Source organism: Lathyrus oleraceus, chromosome 5, assembly GCF_024323335.1.
Source record: "Lathyrus oleraceus cultivar Zhongwan6 chromosome 5, CAAS_Psat_ZW6_1.0, whole genome shotgun sequence".
Taxonomy (NCBI): Eukaryota; Viridiplantae; Streptophyta; class Magnoliopsida; order Fabales; family Fabaceae; genus Lathyrus; species Lathyrus oleraceus.
Genome location: NC_066583.1, coordinates 581,560,086 through 581,580,031, shown reverse-complemented (window position 1 = coordinate 581,580,031; position 19,946 = coordinate 581,560,086). Strand labels below are relative to the sequence as shown.

Genomic DNA, 19,946 nt, shown 5'->3' with positions numbered 1-19,946 from the left:
GTCCCAATCATAACAGACATTGGAGAAAGGTGGACACCTAAGTGGGTTAGAGTCCCATATGGTGAAAAATACTCAAAGTGGGTTCAAGTCCCATACAAGTGATGGCTCTTAGAAGTGGGTTAGAGTCCCATATGGTGAAAAATACTCAAAGTGGGTCTGAGTCCCATACGAGTGATGGTTCTTAAAAGTGGGTTCGAAACCCATACGAGCAATGGTTCTTAAAAGTGGGTTCGAGTCCCATAGGGGAACCTGATATCCACCATGAAAGTCAAATCATACGGTTACTCAATGTTGCGTGAATCCGAATAGTGATTTGTTGAGTTATGTGAAATCAAGTGACATGTTTCCATACATTGTGTTTATCCCTCGGTTACTCAAGTCCTAGTTACAAGGTGCGAGTGATGCACAAATAACGGAAGGTGAATACTTGAGTTAGAATCAAATAGGAACCCTGTAGAGCCGAGTGGACCCATAGGATAGGAGAACTCACTGAGATTATTATCTCATCCCATTATTGTTGTTATTTTTCAGATAATCCTTGCATGTTGAATCTAAGAGAAGCTGTTATGGATGTTTCAAGGGATGCTGTTTATCATGATCTTTCGCTGTGGAGTTGTGTGCAATGAAGATATTGCACATAGTTCTTAGATTTTTTATTGTTAGGCATTATTGTATAACATGTTCCTTTGATGTTTTAGTTTGGACATGTATATATATATATATATATATATATATATATATATATATATATATATATATATATATATATATATATATATATATTGATGCCATTAGGCACTTATGTTGGATCAGTACCAATTATTAACACTTGTATGATATTATTCTAGATATATATTATATAGGTTTTCACATAAGTAATAAATACCTCTAATGCCTAATGTATTTCACTGATTCACATACATCAATATATACAGACATGTTGGTCCACCCATATGTAAAATACCCTTATGTCTATCTTAAAAATGAGGAGCCATTAACTTAAAGATATTTGAAGATTAAATTTAATACATAACATAAGATTAAATGATATTTTAGTTTCTATAAAATTTACATTTACTTAAGTTTATTATCCATAAGTTTTATTTCTTATAACATCCCAAGAAAATAAGACGACATTCGAGTACAAGATCCAGAAAAGAAAAAGATAAAATACATTAACCCAAATCTCGTCGATTAGATAGAACCCAAAATGATTGATAGATCCCTTGAATCTGCAGCTAAACTAATACAACATTGAGCTGCACAACAAAATTGGTAGTGGTGTTGTAACTTGTTGCTACATGGAATTGAGTGTTGTAAACAAAAAACATGTGCTTTATATTAGTCCCACATCGAAGATCGGGAGATATAGAAATACATGACCCCTATAAGAATAGTATATTATAGTGTTATTAATCAATAATTCTTCAGGCAGTAATGAGATATGATGAGTGGTCTAGTCTCGCTTTACATATGCGACTTGGGTGTCTGCCACAAGCCTGGTTACGACAATTGGGCACTCTCCTTTGACCAATTGATCTCTATAGCCCAAACCTAAAAAGGGTAAATTTAGTTATAAAATATTTTGTAACTTTTGAATTTAGTTTTATGTAATTAATTCCATGTGTTTATTTTCTTATTAAATATTTTTTAAATTTATTGTAAATGTTAAAAAATGCCAAATTTTTACATGACAAACTTACTTGTTTAATATAAAAAACTATTAATCAACACCAAAAATTGGATATTTAGAGAGCTAAACTATTTTTTAAATATTCACCACCTTGATCAGCTCGAATGATTTGAATATTTATGTCCAATAGATTTTTTTCTTCATTTTAAATTTCTTGAACTTTTCAAAGGATTTAGATTTGTGTATCATTAAATACGCATGACTATATCTACTATAATCATCAATAAATACAATGAATTACTAAATACCTCTTATGCCTAATGTATTCAATGATTCATATACATCAGTATATACAGACACGTTGGTCCATCCATATGTAAAACACCCTTATCTCTATCTTCAAAACAGGAGACATTAATTTAAAGATATTTGAAAAATAAATTTAATACATAACATAAGATTAAATGATATTTTAGTTTCTTTAAAATTTACATCTATTTAAGCTTATTCTCCATAAGTTTTATTTCTTATAACATCCCATAATAATGAGATGAGATGGCTTTCGAGTACAAGATTCAGAAAAGAAAAAGATAAAATACATTAAGCCAAATCTCGTCCATGAGATAGAACCCAAAGCGGTTGATAGATCACTTGAATCGGCAGCTAAACTAATGCAACATTGAACCGCACAATAAAATTGGAAGTGGTGTTGTCACTTGTTGCTACATGGAATTCAGTGTTGTAAACAAAAAAATTGCTTTATATTAGTCCCACATCGAAGAATAGTAGATTATAATGTTATTAATCAATGATTCTTCAGGCAATAATGAGATATGATGAGTGGTCTAATCTCATATTAAATATGCAAGTTGGGTGTCTGCCCCAAGCCTGATACGACAATTGGGCACTCTCCGTTGACCAATTTGATCTCTATAGTCCAAACCTAAAGGGGGTAAATCTAGTTATCAAATGTTTTGTTACTTTTGAATTTACTTTTATGTAATTTATTCCATGTGTTTATTTTCTTTTTAAATATGTTTAAAATTTATTGTAAATGTTAAAAAAATGCCAAACTTTTTACATGACAAGTTTACTATTTAAGATATAAGAAGAAATTAATAAGCACAAAAAATTGGATATTTAGAAAACTTTATTTTTTTTTAATATTCACCACCTTGATCTGCTCGAATGATTTTAATATTCATGTCCAATTGATTTTGTTCTTAAGTTTAAATTTCTTGAACTTTTAAAAGGATTTAGGTTTGTGTATCATTAAATACACATAATCATATCTACTAAAATCATCAATAAATATGATGAAGTAATAAATACCTCTAATGCCTAATGTATTTTAATGATTCACATACATCAATATATACTGACATGTTGGTCCACCCATATGTAAAACACCCTTATGTCTATCTTAAAAATGAGGAGCCATTAATTTTAAGATATTTGAAGATTAAATTTAATACATATATAAGATTAAATGATATTTTAGTTTCTATAAAATTTACATTTACTTAAGTTTATTATCCATATGTTTTATTTCTGATAACATCCCATGAAAATGAAACGGCCTTCGAGTACAAGATTCAGAAAAGAAAAAGAAAAAATACATTAAGCCAAATCACGTCCATGAGATAGAACCCAAAGCGATTGATAGATCCCTTGAATCTGCAGCTAAACTAATACAACATTGAGCTGCACAACAAAATTGGAAGTGGTGTTGTAACTTGTTATTACATGGAATTCAATATTGTAAACAGAAAACGTTCGCTTTATATTAGTCCCACATCGAAGAACTGGTGATATAGAAATACATGACCGCTATAAGAATAGTAATTATAGTGTTATTAATCAATGATTCTTCAGGAAGTAATGAGATATGATGAGTGGTCTAGTCTCGCTTTACATATGTGACTTGGGTGTCTGCCCCAAGCCTGGTTATGACAATTGGGCACTCTACTTTGACCAATTTGATCTCTATAGCCCAAACCTAAAGGGGTAGATCTAGTTATAAAATATTTTGTTACTTTTGAATTTAGTTTTATGTAATTTATTCCATGTGTTTATTTTCGTAATAAATAATTTTAAAATTTATTGTAAATGTTAAAAAAAATGCCAAATTTTTACATGTTAAATTTACTTGTTTAATTTTAAAAAAATTAACCAACACCAGAAATTGGATATTTAGAGAGCTAAACTATTTTTTAAATATTCATCACCTTGATCAGCTCGAATGATTTGAATATTTATGTCCAATTGATTTTTTCTTCATTTTAAATTTCTTGAACTTTTCAAAGGATTTAGATTTTTGTATCGTTAAATACGCATGACTATATCTACTATAATCATCAATAAATATGATGAAGTACTAAATACCTCTTATGCCTAATGTATTCAATGATTCACATACATCAGTATATACAGACATGTCGGTCCATCCATATGTAAAACACCCTTATCTCTATCTTCAAAACAGGAGACATTAATTTAAAGATATTTGAAGAATAAATTTAATACATAACCTTAAGATTAAATGATATTTTAGTTTCTCTAAAATTTACATCTATTTAAGCTTATTCTCCATAATTTTTATTTGTTATAACATCCCATGAAAATGAGATGGCTTTCGAGTACAAGATTCAGAAAAGAAAAAGATAAAATACATTAAGCCAAATCTCGTCCATGAGATAGAACCGAAAGCGGTTGATAGATCACTTGAATCTGCAGCTAAACTAATGCAACATTGAACCGCACAATAAAATTGGAAGTGGTGTTGTCACTTTTTGCTACATGGAATTCAGTGTTGTAAACAAAAAAATTGCTTTATATTAGTCCCACATCGAAGAATAGTAGATTATAGTGTTATTAATCAATGATTCTTCAGGCAATAATGAGATATGATGAGTGGCCTAGTCTCGCATTAAATATGCAAGTTGGGTGTCTGCCCCAAGCCTGATACGACAATTGGGCACTCTCCGTTGACCAATTTGATCTCTATAGTCCAAACCTAAAGGGGGTAAATCTAGTTATCAAATGTTTTGTTACTTTTGAATTTAATTTTATGTAATTTATTCCATGTGTTTATTTTCTTTTAAAATATGTTTAAAATTTATTGTAAATGTTAAAAAAATCCCAAACTTTTTTCATGACAAATTTACTATTTAAGATATAAAAAGAAATTAATAAGCACCAAAAATTGGATATTTAGAAAAATATTTTTTTTTAATATTCACCACCTTGATCTGCTCGAATGATTTAAATATTCATGTCCAATTGATTTTGTTCTTAATTTTAAATTTCTTGAACTTTTAAAAGGATTTAGATTTGTGTATCATTAATTACACATAACCATATCTACTATAATCATCAACAAATATGATGAAGTAATAAATACCTCTAATGCCTAATGTATTTCAATGATGCACATAGATCAATATATACAGACATGTTGGTCCACCCATATGTAAAACACCCCTATGTCTATATTAAAAATGAGGAGCCATTAATTTAAAGATATTTGAAGATTAAATTTAATACATATATAAGATTAAATGATATTGTAGTTTCTATAAAATTTACATTTACTTAAGTTCATTATCCATAAGTTTTATTTCTGATAACATCCCATGAAAATGAGACGACATTCGAGTACAAGATTCAGAAAAGAAAAAGATAAAATACATTAAGCCAAATCTCGTCCATGAGATAGAACCCAAAGCGATTGATAGATCCCTTGAATCTGCAGCTAAACTAATACAACATTGAGTTGCGCAACAAAATTGGAAGTGGTGTTGTTACTTGTTGCTACATGGCATTCAGTGTTGTAAACAAAAAAACGTGTGATTTATATTAGTCCCACATCGAAGATCTAGGGATATAGAAATACAAGACCGCTATAAGAATAGTAGATTATAGGGTTATTATTCAATGATTCTTCAGGCAGTAATGAGATATGATGAGTGGTCTAGTCTCGCTTTACATATGCGACTTGGGTGTCAGCCCCAAGCCTGGTTACGACAATTGGGCACTCTAATTTGACCAATTTGATCTCTGTAGCCCAAACCTAAAAGGGGTAGATCTAGTTATAACATATTTTGTTACTTTTGAATTTAGTTTTATGTAATTTATTCCATGTGTTTATTTTCTTATTAAATAATTTTTAAATTTATTGTAAATGATTAAAAATGCCAAATTTTTACATGTTAAATTTACTTGTTTAATATAAAAAAAATTAATCAACACCAGAAATTGGATATTTAGAGAGCTAAACTATTTTTTAAATATTCACCACCTTGATCAGCTCAAATGATTTGAATATTTATGTCCAATTGATTTTTTCTTCATTTTAAATTTCTTAAACTTTTCAAAGGATTTAGATTTTTGTATCGTTAAATACGCATAACTATATCTACTATAATCATCAATAAATATGATGAAGTACTAAATACCTCTTATGCCTAATGTATTCAATGATTCACATACATCAGTATATACAGACATGTCGGTCCATCCATATGTAAAACACCCTTATCTCTATCTTCAAAACAGAAGACATTAATTTAAAGATATTTGAAGAATAAATTTAATACATAACATAAGATTAAATGATATTTTAGTTTCTCTAAAATTTACATCTATTTAAGCTTATTCTCCATAATTTTTATTTGTTATAACATCCCATGAAAATGAGATGGCTTTCGAGTACAAGATTCAGAAAAGAAAAAGATAAAATACATTAACCCAAATCTCGTCCATGAGATAGAACCCAAAGCGGTTGATAGATCACTTGAATCTGCAGCTAAACTAATGCAACATTGAACCGCACAATAAAATTGGAAGTGGTGTTGTCACTTTTTGCTACATGGAATTCAGTGTTGTAAACAAAAAAATTGCTTTATATTAGTCCCACATCGAAGAATAGTAGATTATAGTGTTATTAATCAATGATTCTTCAGGCAATAATGAGATATGATGAGTGGCCTAGTCTCGCATTAAATATGCAAGTTGGGTGTCTGCCCCAAGCCTGATACGACAATTGGGCACTCTCCGTTGACCAATTTGATCTCTATAGTCCAAACCTAAAGGGGGTAAATCTAGTTATCAAATGTTTTGTTACTTTTGAATTTAATTTTATGTAATTTATTCCATGTGTTTATTTTCTTTTTAAATATGTTTAAAATTTATTGTAAATGTTAAAAAAATGCCAAACTTTTTACATGACAAATTTACTATTTAAGATATAAAAAGAAATTAATAAGCACCAAAAATTGGATATTTAGAAAAAGATTTTTTTTAATATTCACCACCTTGATCTGCTCGAATGATTTAAGTATTCATGTCCAATTGATTTTGTTCTTAATTTTAAATTTCTTGAACTTTTAAAAGGATTTAGATTTGTGTATCATTAATTACACATAACCATATCTACTATAATCATCAATAAATATGATGAAGTAATAAATACCTCTAATGCCTAATGTATTTCAATGATGCACATAGATCAATATATACAGACATGTTGGTCCACCCATATGTAAAACACCCTTATGTCTATCTTAAAAATGAGGTGCCATTAATTTAAAGATATTTGAAGATTAAATTTAATACATATATAAGATTAAATGATATTGTAGTTTCTATAAAATTTACATTTACTTAAGTTCATTATCCATAAGTTTTATTTCTGATAACATCCCATGAAAATGAGACGACATTCGAGTACAAGATTCAGAAAAGAAAAAGATAAAATACATTAAGCCAAATCTCGTCCATGAGATAGAACCCAAAGCGATTGATAGATCCCTTGAATCTGCAGCTAAACTATTACAACATTGAGTTGCGCAACAAAATTGGAAGTGGTGTTGTTACTTGTTGCTACATGGCATTCAGTGTTGTAAACAAAAAAACGTGTGATTTATATTAGTCCCACATCGAAGATCTAGGGATATAGAAATACAAGACCGCTATAAGAATAGTAGATTATAGGGTTATTATTCAATGATTCTTCAGGCAGTAATGAGATATGATGAGTGGTCTAGTCTCGCTTTACATATGCGACTTGGGTGTCAGCCCCAAGCCTGGTTACGACAATTGGGCACTCTAATTTGACCAATTTGATCTCTGTAGCCCAAACCTAAAAGGGGTAGATCTAGTTATAACATATTTTGTTTACTTTTGAATTTAGTTTTATGTAATTTATTCCATGTGTTTATTTTCTTATTAAATAATTTTTAAATTTATTGTAAATGATTAAAAATACCAAATTTTTACATGTTAAATTTACTTGTTTAATATAAAAAAAATTAATCAACACCAGAAATTGGATATTTAGAGAGCTAAACTATTTTTTAAATATTCACCACCTTGATCAGCTCAAATGATTTGAATATTTATGTCCAATTGATTTTTTCTTCATTTTAAATTTCTTAAACTTTTCAAAGGATTTAGATTTTTGTATCGTTAAATACGCATGACTATATCTACTATAATCATCAATAAATATGATGAAGTACTAAATACCTCTTATGCCTAATGTATTCAATGATTCACATACATCAGTATATACAGAAATGTCGGTCCATCCATATGTAAAACACCCTTATCTCTATCTTCAAAACAGGAGACATTAATTTAAAGATATTTGAAGAATAAATTTAATACATAACATAAGATTAAATGATATTTTAGTTTCTCTAAAATTTATATCTATTTAAGCTTATTCTCCATAATTTTTATTTGTTATAACATCCCATGAAAATGAGATGGCATTCGAGTACAAGATTCAGAAAAGAAAAAGATAAAATACATTAAGCCAAATCTCGTCCATGAGATAGAACCCAAAGCGGTTGATAGATCACTTGAGTCTGCAGCTAAACTAATGCAACATTGAACCGCACAATAAAATTGGAAGTGGTGTTGTCACTTTTTGCTACATGGAATTCAGTGTTGTAAACAAAAAAATTGCTTTATATTAGTCCCACATCGAAGAATAGTAGATTATAGTGTTATTAATCAATGATTCTTCAGGCAATAATGAGATATGATGAGTGGCCTAGTCTCGCATTAAATATGCAAGTTGGGTGTCTGCCCCAAGCCTGATACGACAATTGGGCACTCTCCGTTGACCAATTTGATCTCTATAGTCCAAACCTAAAGGGGGTAAATCTAGTTATCAAATGTTTTGTTACTTTTGAATTTAATTTTATGTAATTTATTCCATGTGTTTATTTTCTTTTAAAATATGTTTAAAATTTATTGTAAATGTTAAAAAAATGCCAAACTTTTTACATGACAAATTTACTATTTAAGATATAAAAAGAAATTAATAAGCACCAAAAATTGGATATTTAGAAAAATATTTTTTTTTAATATTCACCACCTTGATCTGCTCGAATGATTTAAATATTCATGTCCAATTGATTTTGTTCTTAATTTTAAATTTCTTGAACTTTTAAAAGGATTTAGATTTGTGTATCATTAATTACACATAACCATATCTACTATAATCATCAATAAATATGATGAAGTAATAAATACCTCTAATGCCTAATGTATTTCAATGATGCACATAGATCAATATATACAGACATGTTGGTCCACCCATATGTAAAACACCCTTATGTCTATCTTAAAAATGAGGAGCCATTAATTTAAAGATATTTGAAGATTAAATTTAATACATATATAAGATTAAATGATATTGGAGTTTCTATAAAATTTACATTTACTTAAGTTCATTATCCATAAGTTTTATTTCTGATAACATCCCATGAAAATGAGACGACATTCGAGTACAAGATTCAGAAAAGAAAAAGATAAAATACATTAAGCCAAATCTCGTCCATGAGATAGAACCCAAAGCGATTGATAGATCCCTTGAATCTGCAGCTAAACTATTACAACATTGAGTTGCGCAACAAAATTGGAAGTGGTGTTGTTACTTGTTGCTACATGGCATTCAGTGTTGTAAACAAAAAAACGTGTGATTTATATTAGTCCCACATCGAAGATCTAGGGATATAGAAATACAAGACCGCTATAAGAATAGTAGATTATAGGGTTATTATTCAATGATTCTTCAGGCAGTAATGAGATATGATGAGTGGTCTAGTCTCGCTTTACATATGCGACTTGGGTGTCAGCCCCAAGCCTGGTTACGACAATTGGGCACTCTAATTTGACCAATTTGATCTCTGTAGCCCAAACCTAAAAGGGGTAGATCTAGTTATAACATATTTTGTTACTTTTGAATTTAGTTTTATGTAATTTATTCCATGTGTTTATTTCCTTATTAAATAATTTTTAAATTTATTGTAAATGATTAAAAATGCCAAATTTTTACATGTTAAATTTACTTGTTTAATATAAAAAAAATTAATCAACACCAGAAATTGGATATTTAGAGAGCTAAACTATTTTTTAAATATTCACCACCTTGATCAGCTCAAATGATTTGAATATTTATGTCCAATTGATTTTTTCTTCATTTTAAATTTCTTAAACTTTTCAAAGGATTTAGATTTTTGTATCGTTAAATACGCATGACTATATCTACTATAATCATCAATAAATATGATGAAGTACTAAATACCTCTTATGCCTAATGTATTCAATGATTCACATACATCAGTATATACAGAAATGTCGGTCCATCCATATGTAAAACACCCTTATCTCTATCTTCAAAACAGGAGACATTAATTTAAAGATATTTGAAGAATAAATTTAATACATAACATAAGATTAAATGATATTTTAGTTTCTCTAAAATTTACATCTATTTAAGCTTATTCTCCATAATTTTTATTTGTTATAACATCCCATGAAAATGAGATGGCTTTCGAGTACAAGAATCAGAAAAGAAAAAGATAAAATACATTAAGCCAAATCTCGTCCATGAGATAGAACCCAAAGTGGTTGATAGATCACTTGAGTCTGCAGCTAAACTAATGCAACATTGAACCGCACAATAAAATTGGAAGTGGTGTTGTCACTTTTTGCTACATGGAATTCAGTGTTGTAAACAAAAAAATTGCTTTATATTAGTCCCACATCGAAGAATAGTAGATTATAGTGTTATTAATCAATGATTCTTCAGGCAATAATGAGATATTATGAGTGGCCTAGTCTCGCATTAAATATGCAAGTTGGGTGTCTGCCCCAAGCCTGATACGACAATTGGGCACTCTCCGTTGACCAATTTGATCTCTATAGTCCAAACCTAAAGGGGGTAAATCTAGTTATCAAATGTTTTGTTTCTTTTGAATTTAATTTTATGTAATTTATTCCATGTGTTTATTTTCTTTTAAAATATGTTTAAAATTTATTGTAAATGTTAAAAAAATGCCAAACTTTTTACATGACAAATTTACTATTTAAGATATAAAAAGAAATTAATAAGCACCAAAAATTGGATATTTAGAAAAATATTTTTTTTTAATATTCACCACCTTGATCTGCTCGAATGATTTAAATATTCATGTCCAATTGATTTTGTTCTTAATTTTAAATTTCTTGAACTTTTAAAAGGATTTAGATTTGTGTATCATTAATTACACATAACCATATCTACTATAATCATCAATAAATATGATGAAGTAATAAATACCTCTAATGCCTAATGTATTTCAATGATGCACATAGATCAATATATACAGACATGTTGGTTCACCCATATGTAAAAGACCCTTATGTCTATCTTAAAAATGAGGAGCCATTAATTTAAAGATATTTGAAGATTAAATTTAATACATATATAAGATTAAATGATATTGTAGTTTCTATAAAATTTACATTTACTTAAGTTCATTATCCATAAGTTTTATTTCTGATAACATCCCATGAAAATGAAACGACATTCGAGTACAAGATTCAGAAAAGAAAAAGATAAAATACATTAAGCCAAATCTCGTCCATGAGATAGAACCCAAAGCGATTGATAGATCCCTTGAATCTGCAGCTAAACTAATACAACATTGAGTTGCGCAACAAAATTGGAAGTGGTGTTGTTACTTGTTGCTACATGGCATTCAGTGTTGTAAACAAAAAAACGTGTGATTTATATTAGTCCCACATCATAGATCTAGGGATATAGAAATACAAGACCGCTATAAGAATAGTAGATTATAGGGTTATTATTCAATGATTCTTCAGGCAGTAATGAGATATGATGAGTGGTCTAGTCTCGCTTTACATATGCGACTTGGGTGTCAGCCCCAAGCCTGGTTACGACAATTGGGCACTCTAATTTGACCAATTTGATCTCTGTAGCCCAAACCTAAAAGGGGTAGATCTAGTTATAACATATTTTGTTACTTTTGAATTTAGTTTTATGTAATTTATTCCATGTGTTTATTTTCTTATTAAATAATTTTTAAATTTATTGTAAATGATTAAAAATGCCAAATTTTTACATGTTAAATTTACTTGTTTAATATAAAAAAATTAATCAACACCAGAAATTGGATATTTAGAGAGCTAAACTATTTTTTAAATATTCACCACCTTGATCAGCTCAAATGATTTGAATATTTATGTCCAATTGATTTTTTCTTCATTTTAAATTTCTTAAACTTTTCAAAGGATTTAGATTTTTGTATCGTTAAATACGCATGACTATATCTACTATAATCATCAATAAATATGATGAAGTACTAAATACCTCTTATGCCTAATGTATTCAATGATTCACATACATCAGTATATACAGACATGTCGGTCCATCCATATGTAAAACACCCTTATCTCTATCTTCAAAACAGAAGACATTAATTTAAAGATATTTGAAGAATAAATTTAATACATAACATAAGATTAAATGATATTTTAGTTTCTCTAAAATTTACATCTATTTAAGCTTATTCTCCATAATTTTTATTTGTTATAACATCCCATGAAAATGAGATGGCTTTCGAGTACAAGATTCAGAAAAGAAAAAGATAAAATACATTAAGCCAAATCTCGTCCATGAGATAGAACCCAAAGCGGTTGATAGATCACTTGAATCTGCAGCTAAACTAATGCAACATTGAACCGCACAATAAAATTGGAAGTGGTGTTGTCACTTTTTGCTACATGGAATTCAGTGTTGTAAACAAAAAATTGCTTTATATTAGTCCCACATCGAAGAATAGTAGATTATAGTGTTATTAATCAATGATTCTTCAGGCAATAATGAGATATGATGAGTGGCCTAGTCTCGCATTAAATATGCAAGTTGGGTGTCTGCCCCAAGCCTGATACGACAATTGGGCACTCTCCGTTGACCAATTTGATCTCTATAGTCCAAACCTAAAGGGGGTAAATCTAGTTATCAAATGTTTTGTTACTTTTGAATTTAATTTTATGTAATTTATTCCATGTGTTTATTTTCTTTTTAAATATGTTTAAAATTTATTGTAAATGTTAAAAAAATGCCAAACTTTTTACATGACAAATTTACTATTTAAGATATAAAAAGAAATTAATAAGCACCAAAAATTGGATATTTAGAAAAAGATTTTTTTTAATATTCACCACCTTGATTTGCTCGAATGATTTAAATATTAATGTCCAATTGATTTTGTTCTTAATTTTAAATTTCTTGAACTTTTAAAAGGATTTAGATTTTTGTATCATTAAATACACATAACCATATCTACTATAATCATCAATAAATATGGTGAAGTAATAAATACCTCTAATGCCTAATGTATTTCAATGATTCACATACATCAATATATACAGACATGTTGGTCCACCCATATGTAAAACACCCTTATGTCTATCTTAAAAATGAGGAGCCATTAATTTAATGATATTTGAAGATTAAATTTAATACATATATAAGATTAAATGATATTTTAGTTTCTATAAAATTTACATTTACTTAAGTTTATTATCCATAAGTTTTATTTCTGATAACATCGCCTGAAAATGAGACGGCATTCGAGTGCAAGATTCAGAAAAGAAAAAGATAAAATACATTAAGCCAAATCTCGTCCATGAGATAGAACCCAAAGCGATTGATAGATCCCTTGAATCTGCAGCTAAACTAATACAACATTGAGCTGCACAACAAAATTGGAAGTGGTGTTGTAACTTATTATTACATGGAATTTAGTGTTGTAAACAAAAAACGTTTGCTTTATATTAGTCCCACATCGAAGATCTGGAGATATAGAAATACAAGACCGCTATAAAAATAGTAGATGATAGTGTTATTATTCAATGATTCTTCAGGCAGAAATGAGATATGATGAGTGCTCTAGTATAGCTTTACAAATGCGATTTGGGTCTCTGCCCCAAGCCTGGTTATGACAATTGGGCACTCTAATTTGACCAATTTGATCTCTATAGCCCAAACCTAAAAGGGGTAGATCTAGTTATAAAACATTTTGTTACTTTTGAATTTAGTTTTATGTAATTTATTCCATGTGTTTATTTTCTTATTAAATAATTTATAAATTTATTGTAAATGTTAAAAAAATGACAAATTTTTACATGTTAAATTTACTTTTTTAATATAAAAAAAATTAATCAACACCAGAAATTTGATATTTAGAGAGATAAACTATTTGTTAAATATTCACCACCTTGATCAGCTCGAATGATTTGAATATTTATGTCCAATTGATTTTTTCTTCATTTTAAATTTCTTGAACTTTTCAAAGGATTTAGATTTTTGTGTCGTTAAATACGCATGACTATATCTACTATAATCATCAATAAATATGATGAAGTACTAAATACCTCTTATGCCTAATGTATTCAATGATTCACATACATCAGTATATACAGACATGTCGGTCCATCCATATGTAAAACACCCTTATCTCTATCTTCAAAATAGGAGACATTAATTTAAAGATATTTGAAGAATAAATTTAATACATAACATAAGATTAAATGATATTTTAGTTTCTCTAAAATTTACATCTATTTAAGCTTATTCTCCATAATTTGTATTTCTTATAACATCCCATGAAAATGAGATGGCTTTCGAGTACAAGATTCAGAAAAGAAAGAGATAAAATACATTAAGCCAAATCTCGTCCATGAGATAGAACCCAAAGCGGTTGATAGATCACTTGAATCTACAACTAAACTAATGCAACATTGAACCGCACAATAAAATTGGAAGAGGTGTTGTCACTTTTTACTACATGGAATTCAGTATTGTAAATATAAAAAATTGCTTTATATTAGTCCCACATCGAAGAATAGTAGATTATAGTGTTATTATTCAATGATTCTTCAGGCAGTAATGAGATATGATGAGTGGTCTAGTCTCGCATTAAATATATGAGTTGGGTGTCTGTCCCAAGCCTGATACGGCAATTGGGCACTCTCCGTTGACCAATCTGATCTCTATAGTCCAAACCTAAAGGGGGTAATTCTAGTTATCAAATGTTTTGTTACTTTTGAATTTAATTTTATGTAATTTATTCCAAGTGTTTATTTTCTTTTTAAATAAGTTTAAAATTTATTGTAAATGTTAAAAAAATGCCAAACTTTTTACATGACAAATTTACTGTTTAATAAAAAAAATTATTAAGCACCAAAAATTGGATATTTAGAAAACTATTTTTTTTTTAATATTCACCACCTTGATCTGCTCGAATGATTCTAATATTAATGTCCAATTGATTTTGTTCTTAATTTTGAATTTCTTGAACTTTTAAAAGGATTTAGATTTGCGTATCATTAAATACACATAACCATATCTTCTATAATCATCATAAATATGATGAAGTAATAAACACCTCTAATGCCTAATGTATTTCAATGATTCACATACATCAATATATACAGACAGGTTGGTCCACCCATATGTAAAACACCCTTACGTCGATCTTAAAAATGAGGAGCCATTAATTTAAATATAGTTGAAGAATAAATTTAATACATAACATAAGATTAAATGATATTTTAGTTTCTATAAAATCTATATTTACTTAAATCTCGTCCATTAAATAGAACCCAAAGTGATTGATAGATCCCTTGAATCTGCAGCTAAACTAATACAACATTGAGCTGCACAAAAAAATTGTAAGTGGTGTTGTTACTTGTTGCTACATGGAATTTAGTGTTGTAAACAAAAAACATGGGCTTTATATTAGTCCTGCATCGAAGATCTGGAGATATAGAAATAAATGACCCATATAAGAATAGTAGATTATAGTGTTATTAATCAATGATTCTTCAGGCAATAATTTGACATGATGAGTGGTATAGTCTCGCATTAAATATGCGACTTGGGTGTCTGCCCCAAGCCTGGTTACGACAATTGGGCACTCTCCTTTGACCAATTTGATCTCTATCGTCCAAACCTAAAGGGGGTAAATCTAGTTATAAAATATTTTGTTACTATTGAATTTAGTTTTATGTAATTTATTCCATATGTTTATTTTCTTATTAAATATTTTTAAAATTTATTGTAAATGTTAAAAAAATGCCAAATTTTTACATGTTAAATTTACTTGTTTAATATAAAAAAAAATAAACACCAAAAATTGGATATTTAGAAAGCTAAACTATTTTTTAAATACTCACCACCTTGATCAATTCGAAAAATTTGAGTATTCATGTCCAATTGATTTTTTTCTTCATTTTAAACTTCTTGAACTTTTCAAAGGATTTAGATATGTGTGTCATTAAATTTGCATAACTATATCTACTATAATCATCAATACATATGATGAAGTACTAAATACCTCTTATGTCTAATGTATTCAATGATTCTCATACATCAGTATATACCGACATGTTTGGCCACCCATATGTAAAACACCCTTATCTGTAACAACCCGTATAATATATATCTAGAATAATATCATACAAGTGTTAAATTTTGGTACTGTCACCACATAAGTGCCTAATGGCATCAATATATATACATTTCCAAACTAAAAACATCAATGGAACATGTTATATAATAATGCCAAAAAATAAAATATAAGAACTATGTGCAATATCTGCATTGCACACAACTCCACAGCGGAAGATCATGCTAAACAGCAACCCTTGAAATATCCATAACAGTTCTCTTAGATTCAACCTGTAAGGAATTACCTGAAAAATAACAACAATGATGGGATGAGATAATAATCTCAGTGAGTTCTCCTATCCTATGGGTCCACTCGGCTCTACAGGGTTTCTAATCAATATTCAACTCATAACCAACTCAAGTCAACAAGGGAATGAAGACTTAAGCGATGGGGAAACTATCTCGCAATTGTATGGCAACATGCATCTGAGTTCTCTAACTCAACCACGATCATTATTCTGATCACGACGCATCAATTCCCGAACGGACTTACGTCTAAGCCAGGCCCGGTTCATGCATGCTCGTATGATTCAACTTTCGCGGTAGATATCGGGTCCTCTATGAGGCTTAATCCCCAGTTCAAGCGACCGTCACCCATATGGGACTCTAACCCACATAGGTGTCCACCTTTCCCCCATGCCCGCCATGGTTGGGGCTCAAACCCAATTGAGGCTCGAATCATTGGTCCCACATCCCAATGCTTACTCATCTAAGCATACCAATAGAGATGTGTACCACCACATAAAACACACATTCTGCATACATGATCGGTTCCACAATCATCGGTTCCACGAACCATGACAAATTCATCAATCATAGGTGACTTCATTCACCATGATACACAAATAATAACATGGCATGTTCCATAATCATAGGTGACTTCATTCACCATATTACACAAATAATAACATGAAACTAAAATCGCATTGTATGGAACATGCCATGTTATTATTTGTGTAATGTGGTGAATGAAGTCACATATGATTATGGAACATGCCATGTTATTATTTGTGTATCATGGTGAATGAAGTCACCTATGATTGATGAATTTGTCATGGTTCGTGGAACCGATGATTATGGAACCGATCATGTATTTAGAATGTGTGTTTTCTGTGGTGGTACACATCTCTATTGGTATGCTTAGATGAGTAAGCATTGGGATGTGGGACCAATGATTCGAGCCTCAATTGGGTTTGAGCCCCAACCATGGCGAACATGGGGGAAAGGTGGACACCTAGGTCGGTTGAAGTCCCATACGGTGAGAGATACCTTAGGTGGGTTAGAGTCCCATACGGGTGACGGTCGCTTGAACTGGGGATTAAGCCTCATAGAGGACCCGATTTCCACCGTGAAAGTCGAATCATACGAGCATGCATGAACCGGGCCTGGCTTAGACATAAGTCCGTTCGGGAATTGATGTGTCGTGATCTGAATAATGATCGTGGTTGAGTTATGAGAACTCAGATGCATGTTGCCATACAATTGCAAGATAGTTCCCCATTGCTCAAGTCTTCGTTCCCTTGTTGACTTGAGTTGGATATGAGTTGAATATTGACTAGAAAACATTGTAGAGCCGAGTGGACCCATAGGATAGGAGAACTCACTGAGATTATTATCTCATCCCATTATTGTTGTTATTTTTCAAGTAATCCTTACAGGTTGAATATAAGAGCAACTGTTATAGATGTTTCAAGGGTTGTTGTTCATTATGATCTTCCGCTGTGGAGTTGTGTGCAATGAAGATATTGTACATAGTTCTCAGATTTTTATTGTTTAGGCATTATTGTATAACATGTTCCATTGATGTTTTTAGTTTGGACATGTATATATATATATATATATATATATATATATATATATATATATATATATATATATATATTGATGCCATTAGGCAGTTATGTTGGATCAGTACCAATTATTAACACTTGTATGATATTATTCTAGATATATATTATACGGGTTGTTACAGTTGGTATCAGAGCAGGTCGATTCTCGACCTAGCCTTGAAACATCATAAGTAAATCTATTCCTGCCTCATATGTGTGTTTAGCCAACATGATTCTTAATATCACTGTATATAGTATTGGGCCTAATCAACCTAATGCTATGTGCATGGTAGGTAGGATCATGGTTGAGCGACCACGAGGACTCCGAAGTGTGGGTTGAACTTGTGCTTTGAGAGTAGGCTCAAGCCAAGAGTTAGAAAGTAAGGAGAACTAGATGGCCCAATTGAAGTTTCAGAGGAGTTGTGATTTGGGTATTATGGAATTTAAGAGTAGTGTATCATTCAAGCGATTCTGCGGTGTTAACAGAGTTGAGAAGTTGAGGATCTCTATTGGATGAATTGTCAGAGCTTGAGAGAGGTGTGAATTGTTAGTGGAGTAAGATATACTCACTAATATGGAATAGTATTGTGAGTAATTCCGTATGGTAAAGGAGAAAGGATGGTTATGTTACACATATGTCATAAGGTCTGGAAGTGAGGTAGTGTATTAGTGTTTCAGTTTCTAAGGCCACTAAAATATTTTGGAAGAACGAGAGTACTTAATGGAATATATATATATAATTGGAATTATATCTTGCAAGTGGTTAAAGACTTGAGGGATAAGGACGTTCAGTTTTGTTGGGAGCCTAAGGTAGTGGTGAAGTGTAAGGAGAGACTCGAGGACATAGTTTTCTGTTCCAAGTGAAACATGTATGGACCAAATGGAAGCTAGAAGATAGATCAAGTATATTCAATCTTAGAAGGGATATCGGATTTGGGATAGCTCGTCAGCAGTTCAGTGTTAGTAAGAGACCATTATGGAATGTTAAGTTACCTAAAGATCAATTATAAGAGTTTGTGTTGGAGAGAGATAACGTCCATTATATAGTGATGGAAGCTCCTGTGAGTTTTGGTTGTATGAGATCTGGTTGAGGAGAAGAGCAAATAAGTTGGATTTAAGGAATTCTAGTAGAATGGTTTTGTAATTGGAACTGAGAGAATTACCATAGAGAGACAAGTGAACACCGAGTGTGGAAGTAGTGTGGATGTTGCAATACAATCGTTGTAATGGGGTACATTTTAGATAAAGGTACAATGGGACCATTAAGATTCATTAAGACAAAGTTATGGGCTTGTGGTTGACGATCTTTCGCATCGAGGATTTCTAGAGTATGTAGTGGAATGGAAGAAGTTAAACCTTGGTATTAAGAGAAGTGTGTGATAGCAGCATTATGGTCACAAGTAAGTGTAATGGATTCCTTGTCTTGAGATGGATGTAAAGTAACATACATTTTGTTGAGCGGTGAGTCTTGTATTCTAAGAAGTTGATTTGATGATAGACAATGAAAGATAAACCAAGCTGGAGCATGTGGACTAAGTGTAGGATGTTGAATATGTTATGTTGTAAGAGCTTATTGGGAGACAATGAGGATTATTTGTGGAAAGTCATCTAGACAAGTAACCCCAGTATGATGAAGGGTGTAGTAGGTATTGGTTTAGAAGAAAATTCC

At 30.4% G+C, this 19,946-nt stretch overlaps 15 non-coding genes across 15 annotated transcripts; all 15 read left to right on the top strand.

Moving 5' to 3' along the window:
• Window positions 1-1,439: 1,439 nt before the first annotated feature.
• LOC127089808 (small nucleolar RNA Z279/snoR105/snoR108) lies at window positions 1,440-1,542 on the top strand. The gene has a single exon (XR_007791361.1). It is a non-coding gene; the product is annotated as a small nucleolar RNA Z279/snoR105/snoR108 (small nucleolar RNA).
• A 919-nt stretch (window positions 1,543-2,461) lies between these two features.
• On the top strand, window positions 2,462-2,564 carry LOC127089926 (small nucleolar RNA Z279/snoR105/snoR108). The gene has a single exon (XR_007791475.1). It is a non-coding gene; the product is annotated as a small nucleolar RNA Z279/snoR105/snoR108 (small nucleolar RNA).
• Window positions 2,565-3,516: 952 nt separating this feature from the next.
• Window positions 3,517-3,620, top strand: LOC127089859 (small nucleolar RNA Z279/snoR105/snoR108). The gene has a single exon (XR_007791410.1). It is a non-coding gene; the product is annotated as a small nucleolar RNA Z279/snoR105/snoR108 (small nucleolar RNA).
• Window positions 3,621-4,534: 914 nt separating this feature from the next.
• LOC127089893 (small nucleolar RNA Z279/snoR105/snoR108) lies at window positions 4,535-4,637 on the top strand. Its single transcript, XR_007791443.1, has one exon. It is a non-coding gene; the product is annotated as a small nucleolar RNA Z279/snoR105/snoR108 (small nucleolar RNA).
• A 952-nt stretch (window positions 4,638-5,589) lies between these two features.
• On the top strand, window positions 5,590-5,693 carry LOC127089801 (small nucleolar RNA Z279/snoR105/snoR108). Its single transcript, XR_007791355.1, has one exon. It is a non-coding gene; the product is annotated as a small nucleolar RNA Z279/snoR105/snoR108 (small nucleolar RNA).
• A 912-nt stretch (window positions 5,694-6,605) lies between these two features.
• LOC127089892 (small nucleolar RNA Z279/snoR105/snoR108) lies at window positions 6,606-6,708 on the top strand. The gene has a single exon (XR_007791442.1). It is a non-coding gene; the product is annotated as a small nucleolar RNA Z279/snoR105/snoR108 (small nucleolar RNA).
• A 951-nt stretch (window positions 6,709-7,659) lies between these two features.
• Window positions 7,660-7,763, top strand: LOC127089800 (small nucleolar RNA Z279/snoR105/snoR108). Its single transcript, XR_007791354.1, has one exon. It is a non-coding gene; the product is annotated as a small nucleolar RNA Z279/snoR105/snoR108 (small nucleolar RNA).
• Window positions 7,764-8,676: 913 nt separating this feature from the next.
• LOC127089890 (small nucleolar RNA Z279/snoR105/snoR108) lies at window positions 8,677-8,779 on the top strand. The gene has a single exon (XR_007791440.1). It is a non-coding gene; the product is annotated as a small nucleolar RNA Z279/snoR105/snoR108 (small nucleolar RNA).
• A 952-nt stretch (window positions 8,780-9,731) lies between these two features.
• LOC127089799 (small nucleolar RNA Z279/snoR105/snoR108) lies at window positions 9,732-9,835 on the top strand. The gene has a single exon (XR_007791353.1). It is a non-coding gene; the product is annotated as a small nucleolar RNA Z279/snoR105/snoR108 (small nucleolar RNA).
• Window positions 9,836-10,747: 912 nt separating this feature from the next.
• LOC127089925 (small nucleolar RNA Z279/snoR105/snoR108) lies at window positions 10,748-10,850 on the top strand. The gene has a single exon (XR_007791474.1). It is a non-coding gene; the product is annotated as a small nucleolar RNA Z279/snoR105/snoR108 (small nucleolar RNA).
• Window positions 10,851-11,802: 952 nt separating this feature from the next.
• Window positions 11,803-11,906, top strand: LOC127089797 (small nucleolar RNA Z279/snoR105/snoR108). Its single transcript, XR_007791351.1, has one exon. It is a non-coding gene; the product is annotated as a small nucleolar RNA Z279/snoR105/snoR108 (small nucleolar RNA).
• A 910-nt stretch (window positions 11,907-12,816) lies between these two features.
• On the top strand, window positions 12,817-12,919 carry LOC127089889 (small nucleolar RNA Z279/snoR105/snoR108). Its single transcript, XR_007791439.1, has one exon. It is a non-coding gene; the product is annotated as a small nucleolar RNA Z279/snoR105/snoR108 (small nucleolar RNA).
• A 950-nt stretch (window positions 12,920-13,869) lies between these two features.
• LOC127089937 (small nucleolar RNA Z279/snoR105/snoR108) lies at window positions 13,870-13,973 on the top strand. The gene has a single exon (XR_007791485.1). It is a non-coding gene; the product is annotated as a small nucleolar RNA Z279/snoR105/snoR108 (small nucleolar RNA).
• A 914-nt stretch (window positions 13,974-14,887) lies between these two features.
• Window positions 14,888-14,990, top strand: LOC127089898 (small nucleolar RNA Z279/snoR105/snoR108). The gene has a single exon (XR_007791448.1). It is a non-coding gene; the product is annotated as a small nucleolar RNA Z279/snoR105/snoR108 (small nucleolar RNA).
• An 845-nt stretch (window positions 14,991-15,835) lies between these two features.
• On the top strand, window positions 15,836-15,939 carry LOC127089900 (small nucleolar RNA Z279/snoR105/snoR108). The gene has a single exon (XR_007791450.1). It is a non-coding gene; the product is annotated as a small nucleolar RNA Z279/snoR105/snoR108 (small nucleolar RNA).
• The last annotated feature ends 4,007 nt before the right edge of the window (window positions 15,940-19,946 follow it).